The sequence below is a fragment of the Camelus bactrianus genome, chromosome 26 (genome assembly GCF_048773025.1).
Source record: "Camelus bactrianus isolate YW-2024 breed Bactrian camel chromosome 26, ASM4877302v1, whole genome shotgun sequence".
In the NCBI taxonomy this organism is placed as follows: domain Eukaryota; kingdom Metazoa; phylum Chordata; class Mammalia; order Artiodactyla; family Camelidae; genus Camelus; species Camelus bactrianus.
The window spans coordinates 9,595,838-9,608,318 of NC_133564.1; positions in this window are offsets into that span (position 1 = coordinate 9,595,838).

Sequence of the window (12,481 nt, forward strand, 5' to 3'; positions counted from 1 at the left end):
AACCCGCCGCAGCCCTCAGTCTCAGGGATGCCCAGCGGAGCAACCAGCGACGTGCAGGCACATGAGAAAACCCAATGCTGCAAAGAGCAAAGGCAGAAAAGGACCAGTGGAGGGAAATAACCCTCCCTGCACAGAGTGAGCGACGGACATAGAGAGACAAGAGAAAAGACACTTAGTGAGGATGCAAGCATTCAGGACGGGATTGTCCACGTGCAACAAGGAAATGAGACTGTGACTAAAGAGAGCTGGAACTCGATGAGAAGTGATGCGGTGAAACACTGCTGTTTTCACAATAATTAGTCTTGTCAATTAGATTTTGTAGTATTGAAGTATAAAATAAAAATTACAGGTATATAGTTTGAGCTGTTATCTTAAAATCAACATGCCTAGGCTAAGAAATAGCCACAACCCAGAACAGAATATTGCACATACATACATACATGTAAATTTATACATGCACATATTATCTACTTGCACACATACATATGCCATTACATGCGTCTATCACTTGGGTTTAAAATGCTATATGCATTTACTGATGGTTAAGCTGATTATAGTTATATTTGTTTCTTTTTACCAATAGGATAAGCTTTTCTGGAAATTATTTTTAAAATTAAAAAAAAATCTGTATTTCAAACTAAGAAAAATTACAACCCCAAATTCTACCTGGATTCCAACTAAGAAAATTATAAATTGAAATACTATCTGGTAACACCTCAGATGGTTTATGAATATTTCCCACAATGCTACAGACAGTGAATCTCACATTTATAGTAAATTCCAGTGAAAAGGACCCTTCATTAAACAAAAAGGACAGTGAGAAAAAGTCCATGTCTTCTGCACTTTTTTAGAACAGAAGAGAACATACGTTTACAAACAGCAAGGTTATTTTTGTCTGTCTGTGTACTGTTTGGTTTTTCTTCCTTCATAAATACTGCTTGGATCTCAAGAAGATTATCTGTGAAGTTCTGTTATCTAAAAGGAGCCATAAGTCCAAGGCCATCTTCTAAAAGACACACAATCATGAAAAGACTACACTTCGTGTGGACAGTCAGCTTGATGGTGTTCAGTCTTAACAAAGGAAGAACATGCAATCGCGTAAAATGACTCTAGACACTAAATCACAGTTTGTGCCTGGGGACTTTCCTAGCTTCTCATTTATAACCTCCCACATTTTGGTGGGGAGAGAGTACATCTATAAAACGTGTTGCTCTATACAGAAACATGGTGCCTCCCGGAACTGACCACCTCTCTGCCTCATGTATTTGTTAAAACACAGGAAAGGGGGAAAAATACACGACTCTTAAAGAGATGAGACTCACTCTGTCCCTGTGATGCTTCATTTATGTGTCCACTGGGTTTGACCGTTTGGTCAGACACCAGCTGAGATGCTGCTACGAAGGTATTTCATTAGATGTGATTAACATTTAAATCAGTTCACTTCGAAAGTACAGATTATCCTCTAAAAGGTGGGGGAGCCTTCAGAGAAAAAGACTAAACGCCTCCAGAGGGAAAAGAAAGCCTGCACATCCAGCCTTCCCTCTGTTTCCAGGATTTCTGGCTTGCCCTCCAGGATTTCGACTTGCAAGCCCCCACAATCACAGGAATCAATTCCGTAAAGTAAAAAATCTCTCTGCGTCTCTAGCATGTGACGTAACTAACTGTACTTCCATCTGTGACTGTACTGGTTGCATTATGTCTTCTTTGCGTGTAATTTATATGTAATTTATATGGGTTCATTCATCACGACAGGTGAGGTCTTCCTGGCCTTCACTCGGTGTGCATGGCTAATGTAGGGTGATGGAACATTCCCTTCATCACTGCCATCAGGGCTTATGGCGACACTGAGGTGACATGGTGACACAGGGACCCGGTGACAGGGGATCTATCTCATTCAATGCATCCACTTAGCAAGGTGAATTTTAAAGTTTCTGCCCAGAAAAGACTCATTCACTGCTGTTCATATTTCATTGGCTGACATACCACATGGTCTCACTTAATTTCACAGGTTGAGAGGTCTGATTCTGTCATACAACCAGAGGAAAGAGAAATGAGTCTTTTGTGAGCAATGGTCATAAAAAGCAGCGTGTGGCCTTCTGAACACAATGTATGGCTCAGAACACTTCCTTCGTGGAAGATACACTCATCCTGCTCCCCAGCGTTACCATAAATCCTATCATGCCAACGTATCGAGGTCATGTCTGGATCTCTGGACCACGTGCGTTGTTCTCATATGCTATTCCATCGCTGCTGCTCTTGACAGAGAGACTGTGAGCCAAAATGAACAGAAATCTCCCTTGCACTCACACAACCCATCCAAACAGAACAGAAACAATATGACCACAGTAAATCCTCCCTCTCGGAAAGGGGAGAGGTGTCAGACAAGTATCAGCAGTCCACAGCAGTTCTGAATGACAGAGGAGACGCTGAAGAGCTAAAGAACGTTCTCTGGCCACGCCCGACTCCTACCTTCAGAGGACGAGGGTCTGCTCTCGGCACAGTTCCTACTTTTCCATTTTCCTCCTTGGCCACGTCTTCAGTGGACAGTGAAGATCACGCTGTCCTGGGGCCCGTGTGGTGTTCCAGTCCGCCACCTGCCAGTGGAACGTCAGAAGGCTCAGGCTGGCCTTACACCCTGAATGGTCACAAACATTTCTTGAGACTAAGATTTTGGTTTGTTTAGCAATAAAACTCTCTTAAGACAAATCTTACTTATTTGATCACTCTCAATCTTTACTAAATATTTTTTTTTCTTAAACCAAGGACTTGCTGTTTCTATTGTTTGTTTGTTTGTGTTTGTTTGTTTGTTTAGGGAGACGTCTCAATGTAAATACCATTGTATGTGGGTGGTTTCCCTAAAATGGGCAAAAATGTTTTTCCCTGCCCTTATTTCAGGAAAAAACTGACGGAAGCAAGAGAGACAAACCAGAAACAATCTTAGCAAAAGAAAATGAAGAAGCTATATGCGGGCCAATTAATTCCTTGAATAAATAATACCAAATATCAATCCAAGTTCAATCACAATATTCATAAGTAGTTTATTTCAGAGAAAGACTGCTAAAGATGTTCAGGAGCATAAACTTTTATGATTTGCAAAGTAATTTGCTCTACCATTATTTGAATTTGAACTGATAATGACAAAGAAATGTGACCATGTTGAAGTGACAAAATGTATTTATTGCTAGAATTGCTCGGGAGAGAATATAACATTTTTGTGTGCAAATGAGTATGAAATTATAAATCTATTGTCCAGTGAATGCAGATGATGCAACATCACATCAACAGGTGCTGAGCTCTTAGGATTCCATTTCATGAAATTATACAATTAATGAAGCAAACATTCCATTATAATATTAGGAGAATAAGAAACTAATGTTTTTTATACTGGTATTTTTCTATTGGTAAAGAAGCTTCTTATCTGGAAAAGGGAGATCAACGTGACAATTTCCCCCCATTTTATTATCTTTAAATGCATTTCAAAAAATACTTGTCATTGGGATTTAAAGAATAAGTACATATATGTTCATTTTTTTCAGTATCAATCAAATATTAAGTGTGAAATTAAATAAGACATTCCCTAGGTTTTATTTAAGAATTCTGAAATTTTAAATTGTGAATAACAAGTGAAAAGCATACATAACAGTGCTTCAGAAATGTAATTTTAAAATGAAAACTTAACTTCTGTCTAATTTAAAACTAAAGATATAATAAACACAGTGTAAAACTCTAAGTGTTTGGCTACTCATTTTCATCAAGCATTGACTCTAAACATGAGTGATGCTGAAATATGAGCACATTAAAAAAAATCCATCATGTTACTACATGTTAAAAGTTTCTCTGCTAAAGCGAGGTAATTAAACCTTCTATGTGAGCTAACTGTAGACTCACATGCAGTTGTGAGAAATGACAGAGAGAGATTCCCGTGACCCTGTACTCAACAGCGACATCATGTGCAGTGAGCACACGGTGCCACAGCCAGAATGCAACATGATGCAGGCGCGGTGCCGTCACCCCACCGCCACAAGGATCCGCCAAGGTGCCCTTTTAAGGCCACACCTACTTCTCCCCGACTTCCTCCTTCCCCTACAGTAACCACCAGTCTGTTCTCCATTTGTGTAATTGTGTCATTTCTAGTCTATGTAAGTGGGTTTATCCATCATGTGAGAAATCCAGAAACTAGCTGCATGACTCCTACTTATCAGACAATGAAAAAATACTTAAGTCAAAACAGGCAGAAAACACTTCAGATACACTCTCTCCATGAACTCTCCTGGCCCAGCCCCACGTAACCAGAGGGAAACCCTGACTCCCAGTGTCTCCCTGAGGAGCAGCGGGTTTGTACTGCACAGCTAGCACCTCAGTCAAAAACTGTAAGGGGACAAAAAGTCCATCATATAACGATAAAGGGGTCGATTCAACGAAAGTATGTAACAATTGTAAATATTATGCACCCAACATCAGAGTACCTAGATATGAACAGATTTGGAGAGAGAGAGAGACAGCAATACAGTAACACTAGGGGGCTTCAATGCCTCGCTTTCATAAGTGGACGGGTCATCCAGGGAGAATAGCGAAAAGGAAACACTGGGCTTAAATGATATTTCAGGTCAAATGGACCTAACAGACATATACAGAACACTCCATCTAGCAGCAGCAGAACAAACTTTCTTCTCAAGCCTCCTTTGAACATTATCCAGGACAGATCACATGTTAGGCCACAAACAAGTTTTAATCATTTTAAGAAGACTGTTATCATCGTAACTATCTTTCTTGACCACAATGGCCTGATACTTGAAGTCAATTACAGGAAAAAAACTGCTAAATTCACAAGTACGTGGACGTTAAACAGCCCAGTCCTGAACAACCAATGGGTCAAAGAAGAAATTAAAACAGGGAAAAAAAATCTTGAGACATACAAAAATGGAAACCCAACATACTAAAATGTACGAGATGCTGTAAAAGCAGTTTAAGAGGATATTTAAAGCTATAAATACTCACTCTGTTTTGTTTTATTCCTGAATGGAGTAAACCCAAAAGTTCATTAGAAAAATGGCTCTCTTTAAATTTCTTTAAATACCACTGAAGGTATTTTGGGGTCCCAGTAAGCTTACTGTAATGAAAGTCTATCTGTGTAATCTGTGCTCTCTGCGATGTTTGAGACATTCTTTTCTCAGACTCAACATTTTAGCATTCAGCAGCTATAAACTAAGAATAAACAGACTAGACAGCTGACAGGTTTAAATACAAATACACACGTGCATCCAAGTGGAATAGAGAGCATGATTTCCGTACTATTTAGTATCTGGATTTAATCTGATCCGCAAATGTCATATCCTCTGGAGTGTTTGCTTTGTAAACTGTCCTGAAATTTCAAACCTGGAAAAGCCTTGCCTCATTATGGGGCTTATACCTCCCACTTTATACAAGTAAAATATTAGGCTCAGTAAAGTCAGAGGATATGCTTAAAACGACCTAGTTTTCTTTTAGTAGAATTAAGATCAAAATTTAAATCTCTTGGCTATCAATCTAAAGATGTTAAAAAGCAAAATTATAGTATTATAAACCAGTGTCATGTTTAAGAGTATTAAATAACATTTTAAAAAATTGCCCCATTGATTTCAGCAGTACTAACCTGACAGGGATGCTGAAGGGACTAAGTTCTGGTGAGGAGCTCAGTGCTCAGCGCTGTCTGGCAATGATGCTGAAGACTATGATGACGGTATCACTTACACCTCACTAGCACGTGAGATCACTGAGCGCAAAGACAGATTCATTTGCTGCTCACTGTCACATTCTCAGTTGGGAGGATGTTATCTTTGAGGTAAGCACTCACTAAATGGTCAACACTTATAGATTAAGGTGCCATATGTAAACACACTTATCTGTATCTCTCCATAGCTGTCTATTCTTATCCAAAATCAGAGCTAGAACTGTGAGATTACAGACTCTGAAACCCACATTCTTGAAAGTAACGTAGGCAAAGAGCTGTCTATAACCAATACACTCCGAACGGCAATCTTGAGAATATGAAACCAGATTCAAGGAACTTAGGGAAGTGAAAAATTTCTGAAATATCACTCTGTCTTAACCATAATCCAATTTCATTAAAACAAAAGCCTCTGTGCTTTAAAAGGAACCATTAGGTAAATGAATAGTTAATTCTCCAATTAGAAGACATTTGCAAAAATTTTCCCTGATTGATCCTATTCAGTTGTAAATGGGCCACAATTATGTTAGTCCGTGTCCTTCAACAGAAGAATGTATTAATAAACTGTAACATTCACAAATGAGGAGTGCACATGGCTGAGAAACACTATCAGACATGGAATGTTGAATGAAAATATTGCATAAGTATATACAGAGTATACTATTTATAAAATTACAAAGTGAATTAGACAAAATCATATGCTGTTTAAATATTGCAAAAAAATGAGAAACACAAAGTCCAGCTGGGTGGTGATCTCCAGATTGGGAGCAAGCTGGGGACTGGGTTTTGAGAAGAATGCATTTATTGAATCTAGAACAATTAAGCTAAATAAATGAATTCACTTCTGAACTATACATGTTTAAAATATTTTCTATTCAAAATTAACTCAAGACATATTTAAATGAATTTAATTTATCTGAACTCAAAGTCTTCAAATCCACCAAGGAGGAGGAGGAGAAAGAATTTGTGAAGTATGATTATATAATTATATAATTAAAATCATGAATAAAACATCCCTGGCCTTGGTGGTCATCTGACAGTCTGCAAACCGGCTGCTGTGGAGCGGGCTGGCATTCTATCTAGAGTCACAAAACCCTGGCCCCGGGCTCTCTGTGTGCCTGGAGCCACTGACACCTTAACCCCACTCCCCACTGCTGGACCCTTCGAATACCTACATTCCTGCCTGCCAGGTAGAAACATCTTCTCTGGACGTGTGTTTACTCTAACAAACTAACTCATTGCCCCAGGAGACAGCCTGGCTCACAACACCCTAGGCAGACAGGTCTCACATCCTGCCTTCATCAAAGTCGTAAAACTTACTGTTCCAAGAAGCCCCTGACAGGTCTTAGGACCATCACGTACCTGTGCAGGGACCGATCACGCAGCCCCTGCTCCTGTGTGCGCAGTCCCTCCCCCCAGTAGCAGGCCCCGCACACTCACCCCGGCGCTCACGCACGCACCTCCTGCCCGTGGGGCCCGCTGTTGCCAGTAGCAGCGTCCCTATCACACTTTCCTAAACTCTTGTCCGTCTCTGGTGGTTCTCCTACCAGCCCGCATCGCCTGCCCTCGGCATGGTGCCCATGACAGCTGTTTTTTGAAGATCTATTACATTCTGTTTTTTAAATCTCACTCTCCTTAGAGACTATCAAATGGATTTTTGCTTATTTTAAAATACATGCAAAGATACATATGTTCTTTTAATGTAGCTTCATCTGATGAAGCCCTTGAACTATTTGCATATATTCAAAGAACCTCACAGATGAGGACTTTTCTGTATGATTAACAACAAAAACAAAAACAAAATCTACTCAGAGATGGGCACTAACGTAAACTCAAGTCAAGGCAGTCATCGCATCACATGGTGAATGAAAAGTGGTGCAGCCACATCAGGAAGCAAAGGGTGCTGCGGCCAGCAAGCCTCTACCGCAGCCCCCAGGGTGAGCCCTGAGGGGACTCAGGGTGGAGCCAAGCTGGCCGCCCCTGCCGAGCCCTCAGCCCCTGCACCACCCCCAAGGGTGCCCCCAGAGGGACTCAGGATGGGAGAGCACAGGACACTGGCCCTGGATAGCTAAGGTGCACATCAAAGAAATATTTTCAATGACCCAGACTCTGACATCTTACCATTCATAGAAAAGCGCTAAATTCATTAACTTGAGATAGCTGGTTTTCTTTCATTAACAGTAATCTTTTGATGCAAAACTCCTCTGTGACCTGGCTCCTCCCTTCCCTCTTTGGAGCAGTCCCTCGGAGCCATCTGAGAGGCTTCCCCCTGTGCTTGAAGTCCTCAGAAAATCCACCAAAAACCCACAGTTCTCAACTTTGGGGGCACAACTCTGTATTTCAGAAATCGTTCCTCCAGAAGTAATGGCGGGATTTCACACCACCTAATTCACATGTATTTTTTAAAAAATTACCAAAACATTATGACCACCCCGGCTGGGTGCTTCACTTTGAAATTGTTCATTATAATCAAGAAAACTTCATTTGGTACAAGTTTCAGGCAAAGATGAGGCATTTGAGGACTGCACGGAGCCACAGGTGTGAGTTCTAGTGAATTCAGAACAGAGACCCAGGACTTCTAGAGTTAAAAGAAAACTTAACAGTGGATAGACTAGCTTTTTTTCTTCCCCCCTCATTGAATGTTGATAAGCTGGCCTCTGGCTATGTGAAGGATGTTCTTTGCTGACCTGGTACTCTACAGGCAGCCAAGGATAAAAGACCTTTGCCTCTCCCCTCAAATCTCTGAATTATGTTCTTTTAAAATCATGTGGAGTGTTTCAGAATTCCAAAATGGGTCTAAAATCAAATTTCATCCATTTGTATAGGCTTTTATTTTAAAAATGTGACTTTTCACATAATCAAACCAAAGTATTTCCTTTGTGACATAGAGACGTTCAGGGAAGAAAACCCCGAGCTTGCATGATTTAGTAGTTTCTGCCACAGCAGTAAAAAAAGATAGAGATTCCTTATGCAAGTGTGAGCGGTTTTCACACAGAGGGACACCACCATCTGCGTGAGGGTCGGACCATGCCGTTTCATCCCAGCACATCAGTCTACACGCTACTGGAGGAGAGAGATGATGTTCATACCTCTCGCATTGCCTAGCAGTGTCCTTCTTTAAACAGGTGGACAATAAATTCTTATTTGATGAATGAATCAATGCATGGTCAAGACAGTCATTTCTGAATGAAACTGTATTTCTTTCCTATGAGTAATACCAAAAAACATTTCTAAATAACTCCTGCCCCACCCCCTTTCAGCTCAGGAAGTCAACTGAAACCACCAGTATTTTCCTTCTATTGAAAATGGCATTTTGATATTAATCAATCTATAATTAAGATATTAACTTTTAAATATTTAATTAAAATGTTTATCTCCTCTATGTTCTGATTATTTTTGCCCCCAAATTCTGGTACTGTTGCTGGAGGATAGGTTCTTGTCTCGCACAGGAAAGAATTCAAGAGCGAGGCACGGTAAAATGAAAGCAAGTTCATTTAGAGAGATGCACCCTCCATGAACAGAGAGGGGTTCGTCTCACTCAGAAGGGAGAGCGGCTTAGGAGACACACACTCCACAGCAGAATGCAGGCCATCTAGAAAGGCGAGAGGCAGAGAGCCCAGGAGGTGTGGGGTGTTAAGTTTAAAGTAAGAGCAGATACATACTCCACAGAGTGCGGGCCATCTCAGAAGGCAAGAAGGAGGCGCCCACAAGGCGCAGAGTTGTTCATTTTCATGTTCATTTTCATGTGCGCTGTAATTTCATATACTGATAAGTAGGAAGGTGATTCCAACTTCTCTGGGGAAGAGTCAGAGATGTCCAGGAGCTGAGCCCCGCCCACTTTGGACCTTTCATGGTCAGCCTAGGAGCTGCCCTGGTGCCTGAGGGAGTCCCAGGGGGCTCAAGGTCTACTGGAATTCGAATCTGCCACCACCCTGGCTCTAACCAGTTGTCCTGTCCTCAGCTGCTGTCATTCCTTCAGTGGTTGTGCCCTGCCCTCCTCCCCCGTCTCAGTACTGCATTTGGAGGTGGCTGCCCTATATTCATTGAGTACAATCAAAACATTTCTTTAAAAAAATGTTTATTGAAATCTTGCTTTCTATGCAGAATACTGAACTCTGTTCTGAAGGTTGGTGATATAGTTTGTCACGAGCTTTATCTGTTCATGGATGTTGAAAGACATATTTGTAAAAAAGTAAATATATATAAATGACTGAATATGGTAAATAGCTTGAGGTCCAAATAAATGACCAAGACAGTGCAGCAGAAGTTAAAGGAAGCAAGCTATTCCCATAGCTTGTGGTAGCTAGGGTGTCCTTCACGTGAAAAAATTAAACTGAAAAAAGCCTCGATGGATGGACAAAATATATGAAACTGAGTTGGCAGGATAAATATTTTCCAAGCACATGAACAGTATGAACAAAGGGAATGAGTACGATTCATGATGCTTTGTGACGAAAACCACTAATGCGACTCCATGCACGTATGATTAGAAGTCCCGCATCTTTCGTAATACAGGATTATTTATTTTCAAGAACTAAGTACTGTTGGAAAATTTCACATTAGTGTGAGAGCACCTCAATCAATACTAGCTTTTAGTAAATTAAATGCTTATACAGATCATCTGGTGGAATTCCTGAAAACAAAACAAAAGTATTTAACTCCAAGTTAGTAATAGGGGCTATTACCACACAATTGCAGTGATGAGTGTCTTAGTAAATAAGTTAAAATAACACTGCAATTGCTCAAAATGTGGGCGTCACACATAGATCTTTACATGATAAATGTATAATTGCATATAATTATAGGATGTACCGACAACAGTTTATTTCCCTGCAGGTGGATACTTCAGAATTAGAATAAAATTTTCTGCCTATCATCATGGTTTTAAAAGACAAACAGAAATAGTCTAGAGTAGTTTCATAAAATACAAACCCACATGCAGTAAATATGTAGCATTCTCTGCTGTCTTACCAGCCTTGCAGAACAATCCCTCCTTTACTTGCCTGTATATTCTTTTCCTGGTTCTTCAGTTGCTAATACGTTGCCATTTCCATTACGTTGCATCAAGGGTACATAGCATGGACATTGCTCACCACAGCTGACATTTAATCTGATCACCTGACACCTAGTGTTCGCTAGGCTTCTCCACTGAAGGTCACACCCCCTGACACCCCCACTTTCCATATTGCAGCCTTTGGAAGAAAATTACTATAAACAATTGAAATTTTGGAGTGAGGAGTTATGCTCCACCTCCTGGAAGGCAGAAAACACACATAAATTACCTGGAATTCTTCTGCATGGGAGAGTGGTCCCTTTTTCTGCATTTATTTATTCAATCCTTAATGTATAACTGTATAAGGATATATTTAGTTTATACTTGAGGCTATCTCTAATATTAATTTTATTATTATTATACTCAAATCATCCCAGTTTGCAGGCTTTTCATATTGCTTCTTTCACTCAGCAATATGCAGTTAATATGCACTGTCTTTTTGTTGCCAGATAGCTCGTTTCTTTTTCTTGCTGAATAATATTCCATTGTATGGATAGACCACAGTTTGTTTAACCATTGTCCCACTGAAGGACAATTTCCATTTTTGATGCTATTGTAAATCATACCTTCATTAATTTCAAATTCAAACAGTTAACTGAAGATTTTTAGGACAATAATTGACTTCTGTATATTATTCTGTGTATCCTATGATTGGGCTATACTCACTAGTTCCAGAATTTTGCTGCTGTTGCCCTTGATTCTGGGATGTTCCTACATAATGTTAAATTTGTATTTCATCTCAATGTTAATTTTATCTCAATAAAGTTGGAAAGTAAAAAGTATAGAAATCATACAAAGTGTGTTCTCAGTCCACAATACAACTAAAGTACAAATCAATAATAGTCAGCTGGAAAGTCCTTGACTATTTGGAGAGTAAAAAATGCACTTCTAAATAAAGCATTACAAGTATATATTAATAAAGAAAAAATATCTATACGCAAAAACCTAAAGCTCCACTTTGTAAAACTAGAGAAGGAAAAGCAATTTAAGCTAAAAGTAAGAAAAAGGCTATAAGGAGAAGGAGAAGAAGAAGGAGAAGAAGAAGAAGAAGAAGAAGAAGAAGAAGAAGAAGAAGAAGAAGAAGAAGAAGAAGAAGAAGAAGAAGAAGAAGAAGAAGAAGAAGAAGAAGAAGAAGAAGAAGAAGAAGAAGAAGAAGAAGAAGAAGAAGAAGAAGAAGAAGAAGAAGGAGAAAGAAGAGAAATAAGAGAAAGAAGAGGAAGAAGAGGAAGGAGAAGGAGGAGGAGGAGGAGGAGGAGGAGGAGGTAGAAATCAATGAAATTGAAAAACAGGAAAGCAATAGAGAAAACCACAACTAAACTGGGCTGTAAGCAAGTCCTTAGGGGTCCAGAGCTATTTCTAGGTCTATAACTGAGAACACGGTTGGCAGATCTGCTACCTGGGTGTGAGCCTGGCTTCTCAAAACGGTCCTCCTCAATTCTGGACTTCCCTGGGGTTTCACCTTCTACCTGGACCCACAGCTCTCACAACGGCACTCAGTCTATGGATGGACGCCACATTTCTGTTGTTGAGGGGGACATCGAATTCAGCCATCTTGCTGACATCACTCTATGCTTTTTCAGAGCTGTGTTTCACAGCCCGGAATGCAGACTTTCTTGGTAAGCGTCCCATGGGGGTTATATGAGAAGAAGGTGAACTCCGTAGCTCTGCTCTTGTTGGACACTTACTCTATACGCGGAAGATCCACACTGAGACTCTGATCC